Source organism: Macrotis lagotis, chromosome 2 (genome assembly GCF_037893015.1).
Source record: "Macrotis lagotis isolate mMagLag1 chromosome 2, bilby.v1.9.chrom.fasta, whole genome shotgun sequence".
In the NCBI taxonomy this organism is placed as follows: Eukaryota; Metazoa; Chordata; class Mammalia; order Peramelemorphia; family Peramelidae; genus Macrotis; species Macrotis lagotis.
In genome coordinates, this window is record NC_133659.1 from 96,108,511 (window position 1) to 96,119,029 (window position 10,519).

Sequence of the window (10,519 nt, forward strand, 5' to 3'; positions counted from 1 at the left end):
TCTATTTTTATCTTTTTTTTATTTAGGAATCCTTAGTGGAGGTGACAGGGAAAAATGGGAAATTAGTCAGGGATAGGCATTCTGGGGAAACAGCTCTGCCAAACAAAAGGCTGTGGGGACATGAAGGACATTAGATCTCCTTCTTCTTTGGAAGGCATATCAGCCGGGTGCTGGAGCTAAGGCGGGGCGGGGAGAGGCGGTGGCCAGGAGCCGGGGCAGAGGGGAGGGCCGGCCGATCAGGGTATCCCCAGAGGGATGGTGAAGGACAGATAGTCGCCCAGGGCTCCCCAGCGAGCTCGGTTGATCTGGAAGACCGTGATCCAGGAGGTCAGCGCCACGAGCCGAAAGACTAGCCCTAAGGCTGAGCGCCAGACATAGCCCTTGATCTGGCCCTGCTCCTCGTAGGCCGGGGCCAGGAAGGCCTCTCGGAAGAGCCACAGCACGTTGACCAGCCACAGGAAGGGCAGCAGCGCGAAGCCCCCTAGGTGGTACTTCTGGCAGAGGCTGAGCTTCTCCTCTTTGGACAGGCGCTCCAGGTTCATCCTGGGGCCGGGGCCCGCGGGGTCCTCCGAGCGCGCCCCTGGGGTGCTGCAGCCGTGGTGGGTAGGACGCGCTCCCGCGGCTTCTCCCAATGGTAAACTTTTTATGGATTTTATATTTATATATTATATATTAATATTGTTTATTTTTTAATATGATCAAAATTTAAATTAATTAAAAATTAAATTAATTTAAATTAATTAATTTAATTAAAAATTTTAATATGATCAAAATTATAAAAAATTATGGTTTGTGGTGGTGCTGAGAGTTATTAATGTATTTTCTTATTTAGGGAGGGCCTTCTGCCTCTAATCACTCTAATGCTGAGGGACAGTTGTAATCTGATTACAGTAAGAAGGACAGCTAGATGGCAGGGTGGATAGATCACTGGTCTTGGAGTCAGGAGGACAGGAGTTCAAATCCACCTCAGATACTTACTAGCTGTGTGACCTTGGGCAAGTCACTTAATCCTGATTGGCTTGCATCTAGGGCTATCTCCACTCATCCTGATTCATATTTGGCCACTGGACCCAGATGGTTCTGGAGAAGAAAGTGAATCTGCTGACTTAGCCCAGCACCCCCCCCCCACTCAAATCCAATTCATATGCTTGTCATAGCATCACCTTCCTGACATCATGGTCTTCTTTGAGAATGAAAGACAAATATTACAATAGGAAGGTAAGATCTATAGTTCTGAGTATAGATTTTAAAGTTATTTGTAAAACCTTACTTTCTCAGATTTTGGTATCTAGTAAGAATCAGTTATGATAACAATGACTCACATTTATACAATATTTTTAAAGTTTGTACAACAGCCCTGTGAGGTAAATAGCAGTCAGTCAGCAACAAAAACCAAATAATCCACATTTATTGAATATCTACTATATATGTGCCAGATACTGTATGGGACTGGGGACACACAAAAAAAGACAAAAGAAAGGACTTGAGGAGCTCACATTCTAATGGAGGATACAGACCAAGAAACTGAAACTCAAGGATGTTAAATGATTTGGCTGACTAGTAACAGCCAAAGAGTCAAAACAAAATCTTCTGATATCAAGGCAAGTAATCTTGATACAACACTAAAATGCTAGATAGCATTACCTTCTGTAAAATAACTCTTCCATCATTCTGCCATAGTTCCTGAAATTCTTACTCTTTCATTCCTTTCAGTTAAAACATTATATGGAAAAATATCTTTCCTGAGGACACATGAGCATCCACAAATTAGTTTATCAAGAAAGTTTCTACTTCAATGATGATATTTATCCTTCATTTTCAAAGAACATGACATCAGGGAAGGTGGTGCCATATCAAACACATAAATTGGATTTGAGTGATGGAGTGCTGTGCTGAGTCACCAGCCTCATTTTCTCTTCTGGAGCCATTTGAGTCCAGTGACTAAATATGGATAAAGATGATTGGAGATGGCCCTGGATGCAAGGCAATCAGGATCAAGTATCTTGCCCAAGGTCACACAGCTAGTAAGTGGCAAGTGTCTGAGGCTGTATTTGAACTCCTGTTCTCCTTGATTTCAAGGTCAGTGCTCTATCCACTGCACCATCCAGCTTCCCTTACTTGAATAGAGATCAGAACTTTGAAGGAAGGGGATAGGAAAGTTTTGAAGGAAGGACATAGGAAAGGGTTTGTCCAGTCAGGTAGAATGTTGAGGCAGGTGGGCCAAGGAAGTTATGGGGCAGCCTGAGGACAATTAAGGAAGGGAACATAGGTAAGGGAAAGAGTAGCATCAAATACAGAGCAGGAACCACAATGACAAAAAAAACTGCCTGATTTCTGCCAATAAACAAATATTTATTAAGCACATATCAGGCCATAAAACAGTTCCTACTTGCTAGGAATTTTCCTCCTATCAGATCTACTCTACCACTTTTCTAGTTAGCCAGATTCACAACCTTGGAGTCATTGTGAACTCTTTACTTACACTAACTTCTTGTATCCAATCAGTTGTCCAAACTTATAAGGTAGGAAGCACAAAAAAAATGTCATTATCTCCTTTGAACAGATGATTTAGTAAGTCAATAAACATTTATTATCTACTCTTTTTCTGGCACTGTGTTAAGGGCTGAGTATTTGAAGAATGGTAAAAAATACCTTCCTCTTAGGGAGTTCAAAGTATAATGGGAGAGAAAACATGCAAATAACTATATCTACACAAATTATACATAGGATCAAGTTGAAATAATTAGCATCTTTTTCTAGGCTAGATTATGAGTAAGGAATACTCTGACTGTGGGAACTCCATTTATCATATGAAATAATAATTGTAAAGCATATAGTACAATGACTGGAAGCACCTTATAAATATAATTATTGCTATTATTAATATTATCATTACCAATAGGATGGGTACCTGCTCAGCATCTAAATTCTTAGTGGGTTGCTTGGAATCATCAAGAGGGTAAGTTACTTGAATATCAGTATATAGCTAGGTTTTGATAAGCATAAATCCCTTGAAGTGACCATGTGCATTGAAATTCATGCTATTTGAAATTATTTGAAAAACATGGTCTTTGGCTCCATCCTAAATGGAAATTTATAGCACAAGTTCAAATAATGCATGAAATTCATTAGTTGCATTATCAGGACCTGGATATATTTGTGTGAAAAACAAAACTTGAACCAGGTCTTTCTGTTGATATCTGATTTTCTATCTACCCCATACTGACCCTCCATACATCCCTTAAATACCGTTAACTAATTTTCGTAGCATACTTAGTTGTATATTGATTGCATTTTGACATGTATGTCCAATTTTTTAAAAAAGAATGATGTTCTGAGTCCCTGTTCCTTTTTGAAACAATCATAAATTTTTGTCTGTAGATATATGAATCAATTCCTCTATGCTATTTCTGTCAAGGATCCTTTCCTCGTTTGTTTCCAAAGATGTGTTTTGGAAACATTTTGAGTGGTGCATGTTTCAGATTTTTTAAATTCTCATGAGCTGCTTTTTTCCTCTTGATCCTCTGTAAAAAAAAAAAAGCAAAGTTAAAAATATTTTTGTAAAGTAGATTTCCTTTTCTAAGGTAAACAAATCCTCTTGGAACAGTCATTTTTTTTTGGTGAGGAAGGCATATTTTTTTTATTCTAGTTAAAGCATAAATCCAAATATACCACTTTCAGAGAAAGGAGTTTTTCAGGGAAAGCAGTGCCTGGGTAGTGTTTTGAAGCCTTGGGGTTTACGTTGGAAAGAAACTGCATAAGAACCAAACTACCTGATGAAGCTTGTCAGCGCTTTTAATTCTACATCTGTTGTTGATCACACTATGGGACTTGTTAATATGTTTATGATCATGTCACCACAATAGAAAACACAATGTTAAGTTGTCATGTCTAGTCAAGTAGGGCACCGGGTCTTTCATGTATATTTCATGACAAACAATTCTACTGAAGGATTTCAGGAGGTTCCTCCATTTAAGGTCTCGGTGTTTGATTTTGTTTTTCTTTGTGCCTCCAGCAGAAGTATCTAGGAGATCTCAAGACATTTTTAAGTTGGGATGTGGAATAGTAATTACCTGTTAACAAAACAGCCATTTTGTGTGAACGTTAGTTAGGTTTTAAGGGTTGTCATCTCTCATCTGGTCAATGAGTGAACAAGGAGAGCAGATTTTTCCAAAGAGAAATAGGCCAGAGTCCAGTTACCTGCTAACCACCTTGAGCTGTTAATATTGAGAAAATACCTGGAGTTTGTACTATTACACAGAAATTAGAGTTAGCTATCAACACTTATGTTAAATGTTTCCAAAGCAATCAGTGAAAATGGATTTTCTAATCATGAAGCCCCTTAGCTTTCCACAGTTTGTCATTGAATGAATTAAAAACTTAACATAGAATTTCCACCCAAGGAGAAATGCCAAGGCAGATAATATGCTAGGAGAAAGCTTTCCAATAAGAATGTTGTTTCAGAGACATTTCTCATATTTTTTGTCGAATACTCTTGCATTAAAGTGATCTAAAAAACAACACAAGAAAATGCCTTTTGTTGTTATTTTTGTGGGACATTTCATTGTAGAGATTTGCAGAGGGTTAGCAGTTCACCAATAGACCTGGAAGGTCTGTGTCCTTCCTTGGCAAGCAAAGCTCAAGACTCTCACCACCTGAAGAGCCTTCTCAGAGATAAGTCGTATACCTTATGTACACTGAGCTGATTCCTTGATGGGCTAATGTCTTATCTACTTCCATTGTGCAGGTAATATTTATTAGTTATACCTTCAGGATAATTCAGAGTATAGGAAGATGAGACTCAGGAATGGACTGCCTCTTTCAAACTAGGAATGAACTCATGGACTATAGATTTTTTTTCTTGATTCTGAGAATAACTACTAAATATAAAGGATTCTTCTAGATCTCATCCTTCCTGAGCTCTCATTTGAATCTGTTGATCCACTTCTCATACTGGATACTCTCTGACTCCTCTGAGTTTTTAATGACTATTTCTTCATTGGTTTTCCTCTTAATTGCCTGACCAATCCTTCATAGGCTCTTATGCTCTTAGCTTTGACTGAGCTACTGCTATCTTCCTTTACTTGAATTCTTTTTCCTCCTCTTCCCTGCCTTTAAGGTCTTTCTTTAAGGTTTAGCTCATGTACCGCATCAAGTCTTTTGAAACTTTCTTCCTCTCTTGAGGTGTGCTCTCCCTTCCTCCTTCTAGCCTCTGTTTCTCTTTTTTTCTCCAATTCATCTTCTTTTGAACTTCTTGGTGTACATGTTGAATTTTCCTCTTCCCAAATAAAATGTTAACTCCTTGAAGGGAAGGACTATTTTCTTTTTGGTTTTGCATTCTCCCCAACACCCATATGTGAGCACACCTAACACAATGCCTTGTACCCATGTAAGGGAGTAAATACAGAAAATAGCAAATAGAGAAAGGACTAACATTAGCTAGGAAACTATCAGTATGGGAACTACCTCTACCAAACAGCCTCTCTAGATAAGAACTAGCATAGAGAGTTTATTTTCCTAGCATAAATGACATTAGGGTCAGAAGTGGAATCTGGTGGATAAGACTTCAGAAAAACCTAGAAAGACTTGCATGAGCTGCTACTGAATGACGTGAGCTTAGCACCAGGAGAACATTATATAATAACAGAAACATTGTGAGATTGTTAACTGTGATGGACACATCCCTCTCTGTAGTACAATGACCAAGGACAATCCTAAAAGACTTGTGATGGAAAATGCCATCTACATCCAGAGAATAACTATGGAGTCTGAATGCAGAACAAAGCATACTATTTTCACTTTTGAAAGCTTGTTTTATGTTTTTTTCCCTTTATTTCCTCATTATTTCCCCCCCCCCTTTAGTTATGATTCTTCTTTCACATGACTAATATGGAAATATGTTAAACATTGCTATACATGAACAACCTACATAAGATTACTCACTCTCATGGGGAAGGGGAGGGAAGGGAGGGTGGCAGAAAAATATGGAATTCAAAAACTTGCAAAAGGATGAATGCTGAAAACTATTGTTGCATGTAATTGGAAAAAAACATAAAAGAGAAGTGTGATCTGAACTCAACTCTTCTTCATGATACACTTATTCAACATGCAGATTCTTACAATAGTGTGCAGTGTTTTTCAGCTGAGGTTTCTTGATCTGTAGACCTTTCATCAAAAGTGATCTAAAAAAGATTCTACTTTTTTCTCTTATTCATACTTCAACTTTAGGATTTGAGCTTATATTACTCTTTACTGCATCTTATTTATCTTAACCTCCCCCAAAAGTTTATATTATCTATAGCAAATGAACAGAGGTGAGAAATATCCATGACTTTCCTTACTTGGTACCCTCTCATAGGGCTGTGAGATCAGATAGCAAAAGCTTAAGGTCCATTATCTAGTCCAATCTATTACTTTCCAGAAGAGGAAACTGAAACCTAAGGACTTACCCAAGGTCATACAAATTCTAAAATCTGGGATATTTAATGGGATTTGAACCAGGTCTTATAACTCTAGACATTGCAAGAAAGATTCAGCGCCCTTTCCATAGGCCTACTCTCCTTAGGGTGCTGCTTCTACCATTGATCTGGTATCAGGTTACAGCTCTTACAGCATCTGAAGGAGCCGGGGGAATGGGAAGAATCATATCTGGACTAGCCTTTGAAGCAGTAGAACCTTTTCTTCCCTCTATGAATAATAGAATATTTGTTTTTTTGAGGCTTTGTGAGGCAATAGGGTTAAGTGATTTATCCAAGGTCACCCAACTTCTAAGTGTCAAGTGTCTGAGGCCTTATATGAACTCAGGTCCTCCTGACTCAAGGACCTGTGCTCTAATCACTGTGCATCGAGTTGTCCCTTAATTAGGATTTTTTTTAACTCTTCCTTTCTTTACTACTAGTGATAACTGGTAATAAAAAATGTCTTAACATTTGTAAAGTACCTTACAAATATTATCTTATTTAATCCTAGGTAGGTGCTATCATTATCCATTTTATTTTTTTACTCCTTTAGTTATTATTTTTCATTCACAAATTCATAATTTAATCTCATAATTCCATAAGTAAATTCATTATTTATTATTCTTTTTATAGATGAGGAAGGTGAGACAGAGAAGGGTGAAGAAACTTGCTCAGGATCACATAGCCAGAGCTGTCCAAAAAAAAAAAAAAGCCAGGTAGCCTTGGGGGTGATGTTAGATTCTCACTTTTTAGAATTCTTCAGGGGAAGGTCCATCCTTAGGAGGATTCTTGTTTGGCTCTGGCTATACTCTGTCAATTTGCAGATTTTGCCATTTTGTAATTCTGACTCTAGTTTTTGAATTAGCCTTTGGGATAACATGGGGGATATCAGTTTTTATTATTAGACCTTAGTTTCCTCCTAAAATGAGAGATTGAATTGGATGATCATAAAAGTTATCTTCTAGCGCTAGAGCTATATGTGCTCCTGACTTTTTTCTATTTAGTTCTTGACTTTTTGCTTCATTTTGTTTTATTTTATTCCCATTGGTACCTAGACTTTTTTTTTAAAGTTTCTTTGCAAGGCAATGGGGTAAGTGGCTTGCCCAAGGCCACACAGCTAGGTATTTCTGAGGTCGGATTTGAACTCAATTACTCCTGACTCCAGGGCCGGTGCTTTATCCACTACGCCACCTAGCCACCCCTTACCTAGACTCTTAAAAACGTGCCTAGACTCCCAGCTCCAGGGGATCTTTTAATTCTCCTTATCCCATGTTTCATACATATGTCTACACTTAGTTACAACCTACTCTGGTTCTTGCACTCACAGCTTTTGCCAGGATCAATCAATGCTTTGCTCTCCAAAGCAAAGCAAAGGAAAAAAAATGCCCACCTAACAAATGATATTTGAGCAGAGATGTTATAGTGTTGGACTTATAATGAGGAAGGCCTTAGTTTGAATCGCACCTCAGACATCTACTAGCTTTTAAAAAATGCATATCATTTAACCTTTCTCAATGCAGTTTCTTTATCTGTCAAATAGGGATAATTATGGTACCTACCTTACTATGTTGTGGCAAGGCTGCTCAGTGGTGGGTCAGGAAGACTTATCTTCCTAAGTTCATATCTGACCTCTAAAACTTACTAGATATGTGTGTCCCTGGGTTATCACTGAATCGTGTTTGCCTCAATTTCCTCAGCTGCAACATGAACTGGAAAAGAAAACAGCAAACCACTCCAGTATCCTTGCCAAGAAAACCCAGTGGGGTCATGAAGAATCAGATTCGACTGAAAACAACTGAACAAAAACATACAGAGTTGTGGCAGGATGAAATGAGATGAAATAGCGTAAGCTGCTTTGCAAACCTTAAAGTGCTATGGCAATCATATCACAGGTGTTGATACTTGATTCCCACAGGTCTCAAAGACAGAAAACAACAAAATGAGCTGTAATGGGGAAAAGGCAATAGATGTAGTAACGTAAAAAATAATACTGAAGATAGAGACTTTATTCAAGTTGGGGAAGACTCCTGAAAACAATACACCACAGAGGTGTGATTCATAGAATTTGCCATACAATGCCATAGGGAAAAATCATTTTTAAAAGATGCATGTTATTTGAGTCTACATTCAGAATCTCTGGTTCAGGGAATAATACATCTTCTTCCTTTCTTCCACTTCCCTTACTAATTCTGTTAGGGTTATGCTCCTTTTACCATATCTTAACTGAGTAGTCAAGGAAGATGTGTTAGGAAAGAGCTACTCCAAAGTCAGAAGAGAACTCCAGGAAACTTCTTACTTTTGCCTTTATAGTCACTCTTGTTTTTAGTTGTTTTTTTTTCTGTATCCATTCTTCTTTTCTTTATTCCTTTTCTCTCTTATTTCCCTCTCCTATTTATTTGTGCACACGGATAAGTGAGCAAACCACTTTGGAAGGGTTGAATCTTTCCTTCATTCTCCAGAGTCAAGTAGTGCTTTACTAGGAGTGTGAAACTACTCTTTAGGTAATTAATTTAATTTATTTTTAGATTTCCCTAGCACCTTTCAGCCAGAGAGCATTGTTTTAGTCTGAGCATTTCCACATTCTTGGTAAACAACCCAGAGTCCTCTCCTTTGTGGGGCTGCCTTGAAAAGTGAATTATTCCCAAATAGGTCTCATTAAGACAACAAAATCAGTTTATATCCCCAGAGCTTCTCTCTGTGTACCATCTTGCCGAGAGCCCATCTGTTTTTTGACTGTTGGTGTAACAGTTACAATGGTCTTTTAAAATAATAAATAGCAACAAGCCAATTTAGCAGACACACGTTAGGACAATTTGTTTTTCTAAAAAGTTCACTTGTCAGATTTGATGGGGTTTGACTAAGAAAAATGTTAGAGGAAACTGGGACTGTTAAATATGAATGTTTACCTTTCTAATTAATATCTGTAAAAATGAAGCATAAAGCCATCATAAACAGATGATTTAAAATAGGCTCTGTGTTCTTAAGTGTTCGGTTTATGTGAAACGCCTCAGCACTGAAATTTATAGTCAGTCAAATAATAATACTGTGCACACTGGGGCTCCTGGCACTGTGTTGGTTGCAAAGAATAATGCTTGGGGCTTAACCCTCTTTCTTTGACCTTCTCCCATAAAGCATAAGTTTGACTAAGTAGTGAGGAGTACCTCCTACCATTTGTCAGGCACACTCAGTATTCTATGTAAACACATCTCCCCATTTATTTTGATAAGTGTGGCCATCACCAAGATAGAGTAGCTTGCATTGGATATGGACATCTAAATGAAAACATAACCTACTGGGTGTTTTCAAAATTGCCATTATCGGGCAGTATAAGTTTAAAGCAGTCAGTCAAAAAAACTGGTCACCTGCTTTTTGTAAGATAGTGTGCTAGGCACCTTTGATGGGAGGGTAGGGAATATAAAATCAAAATAATGTTGACATTTCTTTGAGAACAGAAGAATTATAATGTCTAGATTTCCTGCAATATAATATATAATACAGTATAGTACAGTATGATATAATTAACATAATACAATATAGTGAAGAGGAATGAAATATAGTTGTTACTTCTCATCCATATATATGTATGCATTTATGTATATAAGTGTATATTCATATGTGTATATATAAAATATATAATTAAAAAATCATTTCATTCTCTTTCACCCTGTCTGATTTTAAATATACCTGTCTACAACAGCTTAAGATAGAATCACAAGGGGCAGCTAGGTGGCGCAGTGGATAGAGCACCAGCCCTGGAGTCAGGAGTACTTGAGTTCAAATTTGACCTCAGACACTTAATAATTACCTAGCTGTGTGGCCTTGGGCAAGCCACTTAACCCCCATTTGCTTTGCAAAAACTAAAAAAAAAAAAAAAAAGATAGAATCACAAATGCAACCAGTGGGTATTATCCTCAATTTTCTAAGTGAAGCATAGTAGAAGCTTCCTTAATTAGTTTCCAAGGATGTGGTTCATCTGTCTTTGCCCACCTCTGCACCTTAGTTTTTACCCTTTCTTACCATTTACCTTCAGCCTTATCTTATTTTATCCAAAGTGTTTACTT

General features: G+C 37.8%; 1 pseudogene; it reads right to left on the reverse strand.

Moving 5' to 3' along the window:
* Positions 1-234: 234 nt before the first annotated feature.
* LOC141511104 (gamma-secretase subunit PEN-2 pseudogene) lies at positions 235-548 on the reverse strand (annotated as a pseudogene).
* Between the last annotated feature and the right edge of the window lie 9,971 nt (positions 549-10,519).